The 14,820-nt window shown below is 50.7% G+C and overlaps 1 long non-coding RNA gene across 1 annotated transcript; it reads right to left on the bottom strand.

The window, feature by feature from the left end:
• Positions 1-6,370: 6,370 nt before the first annotated feature.
• LOC138916147 (uncharacterized) lies at positions 6,371-7,396 on the bottom strand. The gene is made up of 3 exons (XR_011422941.1): positions 7,272-7,396; positions 6,776-6,891; positions 6,371-6,501 (listed from the first exon to the last, which is right to left on the bottom strand). It is a non-coding gene; the product is annotated as an uncharacterized lncRNA (long non-coding RNA).
• Positions 7,397-14,820: the final 7,424 nt, after the last annotated feature.

Genomic DNA, 14,820 nt, shown 5'->3' with positions numbered 1-14,820 from the left:
CCTCCCAAAGCCGCCGAGGTGGAGTCGGCTCCCCAGGAGGAGGGAAATCGGCTTCCTCCGGTATCCACTTAAGAATTCGTGTCACTGGGGTTTATTTAGCGCGTATTATGTGCCAAGCGCCGGGGCAAAGCACTTTACGAGCTTTATTATCCCCCCAACCACCCGATGAGGGGGCTACGATGCCCATTTACAGGTGAGAAAACTGGGTCCGAGAGGCGCAGTAAACCAATATGTGTCGGAGACAAGACAGAACACTGCGGTGCCTCCAAGGCCACGCGGGACCTCGGTGCGGCCCTTCTGGGACCACGGTTGCTTGAACTTGAACCGTGTGCTCGGAATTAGTTTCCAGTATGAACATCAGTTTAAAGCCACGCAGGGGAACAGAGACTTCCAATGGGGTCACCTCCCTCCTGTCGCTGCTCCCATAAGAACTCTAGAGGAAGACAGGCTAGGAACGTCAGTTACCCCGGTTTCACAGAGTAGGAAACACGCTCAGCAAATCCGGCTCACAGCTAGTCCGGAGATGAGCTCCAAGAAGCTCTTCTGATGTCCTAAACCCAGGAAGAGCTTTCAGCCAGGTCCCTCTCCTGAGTTATTTTTGTCTTCCATGTAAATGGGGTGCTGAAAACACAGGCTGCTGGGAGTGTCTCTGCCCACAGTAGCTACAAATTGCTACATCTGCCCCTTCTCAGAGTCGTTAGATCTCTTGGTGGAGGGCTGTCTCCTGGACGTTAGAGAAAAGGCAACTGAGCTCCTGAGCTCTCTCCCTCTCTCCCTCCCTCCCTCCCTCCCTCTCCCCCTCCCTTCCTCTCTTCCTTCTGCTCAGGGGGCTGTGGAGAAGAGTGGAGTTGGGTGTTTCTTCTTTGATTCGCTTCTCAGTCACTCTAGTCACTTGGCTGCGACTGGGCAGAGGGCATGAGGCAGAAGGTTTCTCTGGGACGTGTGCAATGGAAGCCTTGGCAAGGTCTGAGAGGAAGCTGAGGCTAGCGGGACACTATTGCAGCCGCTGAGAGCTGGGTTATGCTGTGCTAGGTGCGTCCCTGTGTTGATTTGACTCCAGCATCTCCTCTGTAGCTGTAGGATTATCTCCCTTTTACAGGCGAGGAGACTGTGCTCAGGCAGATGAAGACACTTGCTGGGACCCGAAGCTGATGGGAAGTGGGATCCGGGCTTATGCTGGATCTGTCTGACCTCACAGTTTCTCTCTCCTGGGCTTATGGCCCAAGAATGGCTTCGAATTGGGAGTCAAACAGGTTCCCTCCACACCTTCTTCAACATTAAAAATGATAGCCATAGTAATCAGGTTCATAAAGTTTAGTGACCAAGTCCTTCCTAAGGAGTGAAGATTTCCACTCTTGTCCTGCATGCACCCTCAGCCCTTCACGGATTCCCAGTCTCCCCTCGGAGGGATGTCCTTCAGGTGATTCTGAGGGGTTGGGAATCAGGCTGGTAGCTCCCAGCCCTTATCTGCTCCCCCCATCCCCCAAGCTTGGGACCATTTCCAAAGTTGCTTGAGAGGCCCCAGTGAACTTTATCTTTATCTGGGACGAGAGAAACAACGCCCCAAGGGATGTTCCTTCCTTGGCCTGGAGTGGGCAGAGTGGCTGCCCCCAAGGAAGGCCACCGCTGGATTCCTAGCAGGAGAGAGCAAGAGGGTTTCAGAACTTCCCTCCTCTCGGCCCCACTCCTTTCCTCCCTCCCTCTCCTGGCTACCCCCTCGCCTTGCTAGTCCCACCAGTTTCCAACGTGCAGAGGATGTTTACCCTCCGGAGCAAGGCCAGGATGGCACTGAGGTCAGAAACCTGCTTCACCGCAGGAAGATACCTGAGGCGGGACCCCACCCACTCGCTCCGAGCGTGGCCAAGGGTGCGGAGATGGAGGCTGGGAAACTTCACCCCACCCGACCAGTAAACGCCTCCGTGACTCCCCAGCCTGCCAGGCATCCCTCCCGAGATCCGAGACCCAGCCCTCCTTCCCCTAGCACTGGCCAGGCCCGGACGCACGCTGAACCGCGGGAGACCGCTGAGGGGGCTCTGGGTGTCCCCACCCCACAGTGGCTGTCGGGATTGAGGTTCAGGGCTGTGGAGAGGGGGTTCCCATAAACCGCTTCAGCTCACCCCCTGTTCACTTTAAGACTTGTGCCCTGCCTGAGGCATCCCCTGCCAAACGGAAGGAGATTTCTGATCTCCTCCCCCCACCCCCCAACCGGGCTGAGCGACTCCTCTTCTCTCTTGGGGAGGAGGAGCCAGGAGGCAGAGGAAACCTGAGAACTTGCACCGTTCCACCGCCCAGGGGTTGGGGGTTCGGAGGGTTGGGAAGTGAATCCCAGTTTGCGGGGAAGAAGGGGTGGCAGCCTCCTCCCTCTCCTTCTCCAGGTCCTCCAAGGACTGATTCCCCGCCCTCAGAACCCAGAAGGGGTTAATATTTCACCAGCTACCCCCTTCCTGCCACCTGGAGGCTCCGGAAAGGCCCGTCCCCGAGCCCAGCCGCCAACTGGTCCCAGGTTGGGTCAGGCAGCCCCCAGGGTGGCCCCTCCTCACCTGCGCAGGCCCCCACCCAACGCGTCTGCCTGAGCACGTCGCCTCGGCCCCCGCCTGACCCCAGCACACTGATAAGCCCCCAGACGGCCAAACATCGTTAACTTCTTTGCTTTTCTAGATTTCTCTGCCTGTCCTTTCCCCGACCCGGAGCTGAGGGGTCGCCAGGGTGTGTGTCTGTATTTCTCCCAGGGGCTGGCCTTCGGAGCACCACACATCAGGCCTTTTGCCACACATGCTCTCCCCCAGCCTCATGCTTCTGGACTGGAACCAACTTTCTGTGAGACCCAGTTGGCCTAAAATAGTGTTCCTTCACCCTCTACCCCATCACAACTCTCCTTGCCGGTGTAGACTCTGCCTCAGAAGAGCTCCAGGAAACAGTAAAAATTAAGAGAGAGAAAGGGGAAGTTGATGTCAGAGAATGTCAACAGCAATTTCAGAAACTGAAGCTTAAAATCCTTCTCAGCTCAACCCTGAGTATGGGGGGAGGGAGAAGTGCTGGATTGTCCACTGGGACTGTGTAACCGAATAATGTTCTCAGTTTCTTATTTCCCTTTGCTTTCTTAGACTTTGCTCAAAAAAAAAAAAAAAACCTCATATTGATAGGAGACAGTGTCTACACCAAAACAAGCTGTTGCTGGGAAACTTGAGGATGATGGTGTTTTTCCCCTGGTATCACGAAGCGTGGACAAAGGCCGTGTGGGTCACAGCCCCAGGTTCACAGACCATCTGTCCAGGGTGGAGGGAGCCACCCATAGAAAGCTGGTCATTCTCACAGCAGCTGCTTGCTTCATGCGCCCCCACTGCCGCCAGTGACACCAGTTCTGCCCTCGAATTCTCCCCTACCTCTCTTCTCCTCACTCCTTCTCCCAAGGAGAGGGCCCCTGGAAAAGATCCTTGGGAGACCGGCTCAGACCAAGGAGGCAGGATGGGGGCAGGGGGAAGTGGCATCCACAGGGAAGGGCAGAAGGGTCCCTGGGGGGGGGGGGCGGGGGGCAAGGGGAGCTCTTCCTTCTCCCAGGGGCCACCTCCCTTTCTATGCAGGAGCTGAGCTGTTAAGCCCAAATGTTCAGTTTACACTAATTCAAGCAATTATTTAGACCAATTGGAACATTTTCTCACCTGAAATAATGCAATAATGGGACCAAAAAGTGAAATGTCGTTTGGTCGGAAATTAAGTAAGAAAGACCCTTAAGTGTCTCCTGGGAGAGGTTTTTTGACAAAAAAAGAAATAGATAATGTCATTATCTGAATAACGTTAAAAAGAAAACTTGAAAATTTGAGTTACCAAATCCATAACTCACTTCCAACAATTCTGAAGGGATAAAACTCCATGACAAATCTTGGGGAAAGTGTATCTCGTGTTCAAACCTGAGACACTGCGGTGAGGCGTTTTACCACGTCGACGTGCCCGCACCTTCGAAGTTGTTACCAAGTCCCGGCTGCGGGGACGACTCGGTAAACGTTAGCGGTGTCCTCGCCTCGCTAGGGTGGACCTGGCTCCTCACGGTGGAACTCTGCAGGGCCCGAGTGTCTCTTGACCTTTCCTCTAAAGATCTGCCTACGTTTTTGCCCAGTTTCCTGACTGGTATTTCAGGTACGATGAATGCACGCAAAACATTTTGTCTTCCAAAGAATTCCGGACAGTGGTGGAAATTCAGAACTGGAGAATAGGCTCCCAGCAGAACACGGGCGATGGCTTCTGGGCACGCCACGGGGAAACCTGGAGCGACTGAAAAGGGCTGCGTTTGCGACCCAGCCGGGACCGCGGAGCCAGCCTGCAGTTTTGAGGGGCAGCTGGCTGAGCGCCGGGATCCTGAAGGTGACGGGCGCCACTGGGGAGAGCCGGACGCGGCCTCGATGGTTCCTCGGGTCCTTCCAACTCTTCGCTTGCTTTCCTCACTCCCGACTCCAGCCCCGCCGACCCCAGCCCCGCCGACCCTCCCGCCCCCAGCCAGTCCTAGCTGTCCCACTCCTCTGTACCCTGGATCTCTGAGGACATAAGTGCATGGCGATCACTAGGTCCCGGATGGCCAAGGGCACTGGCTGCTTTCTCTCAGTTCACCAGGAACTGGAGGCCGAGACACAGACCGTCAACCTCTGCAAGGGTGGAAGGACGTTATCTCCAAAAGCCCAAGTGCCAGGTGCCTGGAAGGCTCATGTCTTAGACCTCGCCCCGATTGATTTTCTAGAGTATTGTGTGCTCCTGGGTGAAAGTCTGGTGACCTGCGGAGCAGTTTGCCCCCGGCTGAGACCTAGAGGGAAGGAGATGGCGCGGCGCCGCCGGGCCAGAGGTCTTAGTTCTGCGGCGCTCCCCGCCATGCCCTTCCCACCACAGTCCAAGGCCAGCCTTTTCGGGTCTTCTAATCTTAAGGGAGTCAGAGAAGATGAGGAAATGATTGAGAAAAAACAAATCTCTCCCCATTTTCCAATAAAGAGAGAATTCTGCAGGAGAAAAATCCAAGTGAGAATAATCTACACCCCATTCCATCCATTCTGTCCACCTCCGGGAAAAAGTTTTCGGGAAAACTCCAACACTATAAATAGAGAGAGAGATTTTAAATACTCCTCACACGCATAACTCCATTGACAAAATAAAGCCACAATCTCGCGTTTCAGTAAGATATCATAAAAGCAAATTAGTAAGAAACTAGATGAACAAAAAGCAACAAAGTGAGATGACGTGAACAGAGTTTTCTGAAAAAAGGACATACAAATTGCTCCAACACTATGAAAATAGGTTCAACTTCTAGGGACATTAAAAAATGCACAAGGACTTTGAAATGGCCTATTTCTAAGAATATATCACACAGATATACTTGCATATCCTCACAGAACAGCGTATATTGTGTGCAAATGCAGCAACAAAGGAAGAGAAAATTGGAAACAATCTAAATATCTGTTAATAGTCACCTGATTAAATAAGTTATGGCACATCCATACAACGAAATGAAGCCATTGAAAAGAAAAAGGCATTAGTAAAGATACAGAACCATCTTTAACACGTCTTTTTTAAAAAATAATAATAATAAAAGGCAACATACAGAGCCTTGTGCGTGGAAAGGTGCCATTTGTGTTAAACGCTATAGTCATAAGAAAACAGCTGACTGAACACAGCGGTTGCTTCTGGAAGGAGAAATGAGGTAAGAGGTGCAAGGAAGAACTACTTTTCAATGTATGTCCTTTTGTATACATTACTTTTTTTTTTAACTTTGTATACATTACCTTTTGTATACATTACTTAGTTTTCAAAAGGTAGATTAAAACCTGGAAATTGTTATTTTAAGCTTTTTAACTATATGGGTAATATTTTTAACTATATGGGTAATAAAAGCCTATTATGGAAAGATGGAAAACATAAAAAAATTAAAAACTAATTACCCTTCCATTTATTCGGTTCTGATCTACACAACCTTTATAACAACTAAAATGTAGTCTTTTCCTAGATAATTAGAACTAATAAAAATCAGACCACTGACAATTCGTTTTAAATAATAAAAAGAGATTTTTTAATGAAGCAAGTTTGGGGAGTTGAACTCAACAAGAACCATTCGAAAGCAGTTCCTACCAGCTGGTAGTGCGAGTATAAGATTTATTGGGGGCGGGGGGGGGGGAGGAATGGAAACTAACTCTTTTGGCTCCCGGACCAGGTCTATAATTCAGAGATCTCCGACTGAAGACGAAAAGGGGAAATTAACTGCACCCTTCAGACGAAAAATTAAAGCCAAACTCTAACCGTTCATTTTCAAGTTGAAACATATGTACTGCTGCGGGGCTTCCCGACTTTTCCAGGCCGGCTCGGCTCCGTCGATCTTGCGTGCCTTTTCGCCGGAGACCCGAGGCGCCCGCTCTAGGAGATGCTGTTTCGGCGGCGACCCGGCCGGGAGTCGGCAGACGCAGGCGGGGCTGCCCGAGGGTGGGCGCCTCCGGAGGAACCAGGACCATCTGAGAATGGAGGCCGGGCCTGAAAGCACGCGCGCACCCCTGATGGGAAGGAATGTTCCTGGAGGGGCATGCCTCCCTCTGGGCCCCTCTGCGGCCTCCCCTCACCCCCAGGTGAGAGATGAGGGCCGGGACCAAAGAGCCCTTCGCTCCGCAGACCCATCTCGACCGCGGGGCCGGCTTCGGGCAATCCTACGGGGATGGACTGGCTCCTACGCATTAGTCAAAAGAAAGTCGACCCCTTGGCCGGTTATCCGAGGAGATGGTGAGGAAGGCAGCGGGTCTGAGGTTCTCACCTGGGGCGAGAGCGGGGCGGCCTCTGGGTCCTCTGCTTCCACCCGTTTCGGTTGGGGGGGCGTCTCTCGGCATTTGCTCTCGGCATCCCCGGACCGAGCAGCGACCGACGCCAACCCTTGCAGGAGAAACACGGGTCTGGGGTCAAACCCCTTCCCTACAACTTTACCCAAATCCTCCCCTTTTCTGCCTAGACCGGTGTCTCAGCTATCTTCTGAGTCTCTCTCGCTAAAAATTTAGGGAAACTGAGGCATAGAAAGATGAATGAGATTTGCTGGAATGGGGTCACGAAAGAGATCTTGGGGATGGTTTCTTGGTCAGCAGGATCCTTGGCAAACGTGGAGGATGCATTGTGTGAGGGGGAACAGACAGATAAGCGTGGCCCAATTTGGGGGTGGGGAACATCTGGGCTGGGGGAGGGAATGCTGGAGGACAGGGAGATCCCACCGCCCCGGATCCCCCACAAAGAGCTCCGGGGAGAAGGACCAGCAAGCCAACCTCCCAGGCTCCTTCTGTCTCCTCAAAGAGCCGCCTCTCAGAGACTGAAATGATCCAAACAGCACAGGAATTATAAACGGACTCGATTTGCCCCCAAACCAGCAATTTCCTCCCTTTCCTCCTTTCTCTCCCTTCCTGGGGATTCCACTACCCATTGTCAATCCCCTCCAAAGAAATTGCAGAATGAAGGAAAGATCAGAGTGAGCCCAGCAGGGCCCTCGGAATCTCGTTCCTCTGTCACCCTTCCTTCATTTGACTGGTATGGCTAAAAATGGGGGGAGGGGAGGGAGTTGGAATTGAGCTTTTCCCCAAATGTTCCAGCTTTCTTTATGTAAATGTGACTGTGGTTCTGTCACATCAAGCAAGAGGAGATGACCAAGACTAAGACTAATAATAAAATAATGAAAATAAAGACTCTTTGGCTTTTGGGGACTTGAAAATTGTGGGTGCCCTCTGGTCCCGCTTCTAGTCTGTAACGTGATCAAGGAGATAAGATTAGAGTTGATAAAATTTCAGCATCTCTCAGGGCACTTTGTTGATAAGCAACAAACCAAAACACTTTCTTTCCAATATTCAATCAGTAGAGGGGAGAGGTCGGGGAGGGAGGGGGTGTCTACTCCTAGTTAAGGGCAAAAGGAGCCCACCCACTCTCTGCAGGAGTTAACAACTTAGGGAAAGTGAAAATTCCAGCCATTCAACTGTTGTTTGGCCGAAGAAAAGCCAAACAGTGGCTCTGGCTCATTTTTCTTGGAATTGGCTGAAGTGGCTGATTATTTTGGCATATTAGAAGGCCAACCTAGTGGGTGCTAAGCTGGGTGATCTGTATCTGTGTCAACATGGATTTTGGAGGTTCCCAGCCCCCGCTGCCCTCCTCCCAGTTCACTAGGATTTTCCCTCTGCTATGTGTGCACCGAAATTCCCCAATTTCTTAACTTCTATTTCCATCCCTCTTTGTCTATACATGCTTCGATTGGTTCATTTTTTCACAGACTGCATCCGTTTCTCTAAGGGGGCTCCTCTGGATTCAGTCTCTCAGGTCTGATCAAAGAATTAACCAGTCATGTGTTAATTGGCTCTTTCAAGTGCTGGGTCAGCGTATCTGTGTGTGAGGACATGGCTTCCTTCCGTGGTTCTGTCCCTCTGTCTTTTTGCAGGCAGTGCTTGTGGGCACTGTTCTGGAGGTCTTATGGAGTAGACAAATTTGTCTTCATGGGGAGGGTGGCCCGCCACTGCCTGTTTATTGCATTCCCACACACTTTGGAATGACATCAAATTTCTTTCCTTCTGAAACTGCAAATTTGAGTAAACCAGAGAGGGAAGAAGATTTTATTTTGTTTCAGTTTGAAGTCTCCATGGCCCGGACATGAGTGAAAAAACCCCTCCAGGCTGAGACACAGACTTTACCCCCCATTCGGAAGGACCCGGGGGAATTTGAGGATGAGTCAGAACAGAGTTCTGGGGTCCAGAGGGACCTGAGGGGTGCCTGGAATCAGCCTCCCTTTTACTGAAATAATAATAATAGTATAATAATAATAACAGTAATAAAGTCTGGCATCCAAATCAAGGACGGAAATTAAAGAAGGCAAAAGGGAAAAGAAAACCAGGAAGAAAAAAAGCTGGAGGAGGCCTTTCTTAGTTCAGAACCGGCTCAGGGTAGGGCCCCTGGCGGAGCCTTCCACACCCAACTCTGGGGCCAAAGACTAAGAGAAAACAAGCCGTCCTACTGTTCTTCCTTAAGTTTCCCCTTCCTTTCTTTCACCCGAAGACCCACATTCTTCTCTGGGGCAGGAACCCAGACACAGTGCCAGAGTCTTGCACCCCTTCTCTGGTAGACCTCTGGGTGGGGGGCTCAAGTTGGCCTTGGATCCCAGCCTCTCTCCCACCGTCCCACCCAAACCCCCACTCTGCACTGCCTTGGTTTGGGGAAGGAGGCTGGCAAACAGGTGTCCCCACCATGAGTACCCAGGCTGCCCTCCCGCGGTACCTCCAGGTTCTCTTTCAATGGACATCTCCAGCTCCCCACCCCACCATCTCAAGAAGATTTTAAAACTGTAGACCCCCTGATGCTGTGGCCCAGCCCTGCAGCGTTAATGGCTCTACAGGGATCCGGCACTCATTCCAAGAAGGAGCCTGCTTTGTAGACGTGGGTCTGGAGTGAAGAGCTTTTAAAGTTAGACAGAAAGAGTATAAATCCCAGACGAGGGTAATTCCACGTTGCACAGCAGAGACCTTGTAGTGTGAGGCAAACAGGAATTGTGGGGATAAAGGCCGAATTTCAGAGGCCTCAGCATTAGGAGCAGCTGCCAGGTCAGCTGAAGCAAAATTCTAAATGTCTGTTTTGCAATGAGATGGCTTCACATGTCCTTTGCAGATATTGCAAAGTGATGAAAATAAATAGATATATATTTATAAATGTTAAACAAGTGACTAATATATATAGATGTGTGTGTGTGTGTGTGTATGTAAAACACCAGATTTTCTAAGAAAAGACCCCTGTCAAATCAGTGGTTGGGAAAACAAAATGCAGTCTCTTTGTACCCCTGGCTAGCTGAGTGAGCTCCCTTTAAGCTACAGCCACACTTATATTTCACCTCAAAACCTTCAAAGGATAAATATAAGTTTCATGAAAGTCTCTGGAGAGGGCCACAAGCAGCCCAGTACTCAGGATGGATTATCTGAGATTCAGTTTACGAGGGCAAATTGTGTTTCACACATGAGTCACCCTGAATAACCAAATAATTAATTAAAACCATATCCTGCAGGGGAGAATTTATTACATTCACTGGCTTTTTATGAGCTAGGTGTAGTTTGGAAATGAAAAACATTAGGACTCCTCAATGAGGTCTACACTGCATTCTGCGATGGCTCTCGGAGACTCTCTCACCAGGTCACAGAGAGCAAAGTCGTGGCGTGGGGGAGGACTTTGGCTTTGGAAGAGTAGAGTCAACTTATCGCCGTCAAGCTGGACCTCCTTCGGCTTCTGTATGCAGGGCCGGGCCAGGGTTTCCTGGAGTTCCTCTTGGAGACAAGTCGGAGCTTTGGGATGGTTGACTGCACCAAAGCCGGGACCCTGGGAAGAGGGAAGGGCTATGGGCACTGGGGAGGGGGTTCAGGGATGAGACAAAACTCTGTCTCCAGGATCCTTGGCAGTTCCTGGAAAAGAAGAGTGGGCGTCCTGGTACTCTTCTCCATGCCAGGAGGTCACGGCTTCTCTGTCTGGGCACCACCAAGCGGTGGGTACGGGGCGGGGGTGTAGGGGGGGTTCTCCATAGACATGAGGCCAGAACAAGGTTGTAGGCTAGTTCCTCCTCCCCCAGCAGAAATCCTCACCTGCTCCTCAGACACCAACTACGAGAGAAATGACCAATTAGTTACATAGAGTTGTACTCTTTACAGAATCTTCACTTCCCTCATCTTTGTTTGTCTCCAAGTAGCCCTGCATGGAAGGTTGGAGAGAGACAATCACTTCCATTTTACAGGTGAGAAGACCGAGGGTCAGAAACAGGACATGGCCAGCCCGAGGACACACGGCTGGCAACATGTGTCAAGGCAGGGACAGAAGTTTGAGCTCCCCACATCAGTGATGCCCTCGGGGCAGGAAGGAGTAAGAGATTCCAAAGAGTCTGGCTACTCCACCTCAGAAACAGACCACACTCTTGGTTCCCTTGGGAAGCATGGAGGCCTCTGGGGGCATCACCAAGGGAGGAATTGGACGCTCCTGCCCCAATGGCAGCAATCTTGCCTCTAGAGCTGGAGGTGTGTATTCGGTCTTTGACACTCTCTGAAACCCAGATAATCTAAAGACTCGTCAAAGGATCCCATCCTCGGCTGCCTGGGATTGGGAGAGGGAGGGAGGTGCCCCATTCCAAGAGCAACAGAGGAAGCTAAGGGAGTGAGGACGCTGGTCCACAGCTGGCTGCTGTGGACAGCGGGGCAGGAACCTGTAAGAATAAGTTATTTGGTTCAACATAGGGCAGTAATCTTTTTTGACGACGACCAGTACCTTTGAGAATTGGGCTGACCCAGGTTTTTAAATAAATAAATGGCATGAAAAAAGGGGAGGAGGAAACTTATAGGTTATAAGAAAGTTAAGAGACACAGTGACCAAATGTAATGTGTGGACTTTGTTTAGATCATGATTTGAACAAATTGTAAAAAGACAATTTTGAAACAACTGAGGATAGTATTAAGGGATTATTGTTAATTTTGTTACGTGCGATAATCACAGGGAGGTTCTGTAAAAAAGAAAGAAAAGAAAAAGAAAGAATTCCTTCCCTGTTAAAGATTCAAACTGAAGAATTTTTGGGTGAAAAATGTCTGCGATTTGCATTAAAATACTCCAGAAAAAAATTGAAATAAGATTGGCTATGAGATGATAATTCTTGAGGCTGAATGATGGGTATAAGGCGTTATGATACCCTTCTGTATATTGGAAATTTACTTTTTTTTTTCTTTTTACTGTTTACATTTCTGTAGATGTAACATTTGCCCCTAGAAAACAAATCAATAAAGCGGTTGATCCACGTCCAAAAAAACCACACACCCAAAATTTCACCCTCAATTTCAAGGAGTGAGCCTCTGAGAAGCCTCTTGGAATCAAGTTCAGAGTCTTCAGGCTCACTAAACACCCATTTGTCCCCAGGGAGAGGACAGAACTGGAAAGTGTGTTGGCACCAGAGCACTGTGTTTTGCTTCTCCGCGGCGCTGCGTGTGTGAGCAGCAGGGCTGTGAGTCGCTGAGACCTTTGGGGCTCAGGCAATTCAGCTGAAATTTCCAGGTGATTAGGTGAAAATTTCTGAAGCTGAGCAAGGCTCAGCTCCCTTGTTGCTCACATGGACTCAGCTCTGAAGGGAAACAGAGCGGCAGGAGTGGGGTGTGGGTAAGGAGCTGAGCTCAGACCCCAACTTTGTAGTTTCATAAGTCATGGGGGTCACTGGTCAAAAATTACTGTTAAAGGGTTCCTTTATTTTGGAGTCAATATTTTATTTTCCCCAAATCCTTTTATATTTCCCTTTAATAACTTCCCAAATAGCTTGTCTATTTTTAGCATCAGTTTGTACTTTTTAATGAGATTCATTTCCATTTAAAAAATTGGAAACGACTTGGTGTTTGCATAGGGAAGAGAAAGTGAAATGGCCAGAGCCTAGATTCGTGTCAGAAAGACCTGTCTGGGAGTCCAGGCTTCATCATCCATTAGCTTCTAGAAGTTGGGCAAATTTATCTCCTAAACGTCAGTTTTCTTATCGACAAAATGGGGGTAACAATTGCCTCCTACCCAGTTCTATTGCTGTGAGGATTAAGCCAAAGGTGCTTACATCCCCAGCACATACGGTTACAACGATGAGGATTCTGAAGGGCCACTCCAGAAAGCCCGAGGGGCCAGGGGCGAGGATGTGGGGGGGTCTGTGTGCTCAAGGCGCTGGGCAAAGTGGCGTCCAGGAAGCGCCGCGTGGTAAAGCGGGTCAGGCAGGCTGCAGCGCGCCGCCCTCCTGCGCCCTAAGCGGGTTTTGGTCCAGGAGGAACTTCTGCCTTGAGGTAGAACCTTCGTCTTAGGATGAGGGATCCGTGGAGAGCACGGGGCACCTATGGCCTAGAGGAGGTCTCTGGGTGGGTGGAAGGAAGGTCTGGAAGGAGGCTCCCTCGCTCTCCAGCTGCGCACGCAGTCTGAGGTTAGAGACCTCATCCGCGGCAGATCCGCTTTGCTGTCCAAGAAACGAGGGCTAAACCTCGCCGCTCGCGCTGTATTCCATTGCATATGGAAAAATCTGCCTGACCAGATGTTTATACACTCGGAAGGAAGGGAAGTAAGGAAGAATCTTGGACAAAAGGGGGAATGTCCTTAGGCCACCCCTCGTCTTGATGGAAAGTTGTTGGGTTCCCTTTGATTCCTCGGAATTCTCCTACCTGGAGGGAGCCGCCTAGGCCGCCTAACACACACGGATCTCAGGCCACCAAGGGCCCTGGGATGAGGGGCTGGTCCACAGTCCATCTGTGCCTCCTCTGGTCCAAGGCGTGGGCTGTCCCCCTGGGACAGGTGATTCCAGAGTCTAGAAAAACCATGCAGGGGATAAATGAGGCAGCACCCCAAGGTAGGCTGATGTGGCAGGTTCCAATCCAAGGCCAGAGAGCAGCCCCCAGCCTCTGTCTGCATCATCCGGAAACACACACACCAGCAGCTGGAGATCTGGGCTGGGCGTGCGCTGGATCCCAGGGGCTACTGAGGACTTGGAGGAGATGGAGGGATGGAGTCTGCTTCCCATGGCTCCTCTCCAGGCCTCCATCTGGGCCTCTGGGACCAAGCTGCACTCCTAGAGAAAGTTTCCAGGTGGCCCTTAGGCATAAGAAACTGGGTGCCCTGGCCTTGCCTAGTGGAGCTGGAACAGCCAGACCAGCAGTCCTTCAGCCTGAGAGGGAGCGACCTAGTGACCAAGCTTTGGCTCCGGAGGACCTGGTGGACGTGGAGCTGAGCTTGTGGAGCTTCCACACACTCATTTCTCATTCTGCCTGACCATGGGGACTCCTCTGGGGCAGGCATGCAGAAGGACAGTCAGGGCATCCCTGGAAGTTCCGACATTGCTTCTAGCTGCCGTCGCTGTCTACTTCCTGTTCGTCGTTCTTCCTCCTGCTCCCACTGCAGCATCTCAGAGCTGCCGGGAACCACGGAACTGGCCATTAGTCTCCTGAGGTCAATGCATTAGGACTTGAGCAAGATGGCTTCCTTCCCTCGGCTTCTGGCACCCAGCCACTAGAGCACAGCACCGGCTGGAATGGAATGATCTCCAAGGATCCTCCCAACCCCAAATGCCAACTGACTCGTTTGGGTAACCAGGGGACTTGGGGCTTCCTGTTCTTCAAAAGAAGAAAGGAGAAAAGGAGAGCCCCACATCTCCTCCACACAGAGACAGCTCTAATTCATGATGTCAACAGAGAAAGGTTTTCAATCCTTCTCAGCTTCCAGATCCTTAGTCCTGGTGTTAGTTTCTACACAGTAGCCGCCAAAATGGGACTCTCCTCCCAAGGCCTACCCCGGCCATATAAGCAACATGAGGGAGAGCAAAGACCTTCATTTCTCTGGGGAAGGGTTTCTGGCATCCGGGGCCAGTAGCAGCTACAGTCCTCTCCAATCATGGACAAAGCTATAGACCCTACCGAGACCAAATATTAAATTTTTCTTGGTGGGCGATTTTCCAATTTAAACTGAAGGGCATTAGAAGTACTCTTAGAAAACCTCTGAAGGAGGTTCAAGGGGAAAAGCACTATTTTAGGCCTAAGGATCCACAGCCAAGACAAATTATAAGCCCGGAGCTCTGCTCTAATCCCAAATCTCACTCTGATGAAGGGATCCATGTGTATGGCCCATTATCAGCTCTGAACAGTTAGGGTCAGTGTAGACAGGCCACAGAACATCGGCCAGACTCCTCGAGCCTCATAAGGTATCCGGTTCTGGGGTAAATGGCTGGCCTAGAACCTTAGGGGCCTGGCTAAAATGGACTTTCCTCCAGGTCAGAGTCCTCAAGTAGTAACCAGGAGCTACCCAAAGTTCATCTCA

The sequence above is a fragment of the Equus caballus genome, chromosome 11 (assembly GCF_041296265.1).
Source record: "Equus caballus isolate H_3958 breed thoroughbred chromosome 11, TB-T2T, whole genome shotgun sequence".
Taxonomy (NCBI): Eukaryota; Metazoa; Chordata; class Mammalia; order Perissodactyla; family Equidae; genus Equus; species Equus caballus.
Note: the sequence above shows the minus strand (reverse complement) of the source record. Positions and strands in the feature narration are given on the sequence as shown.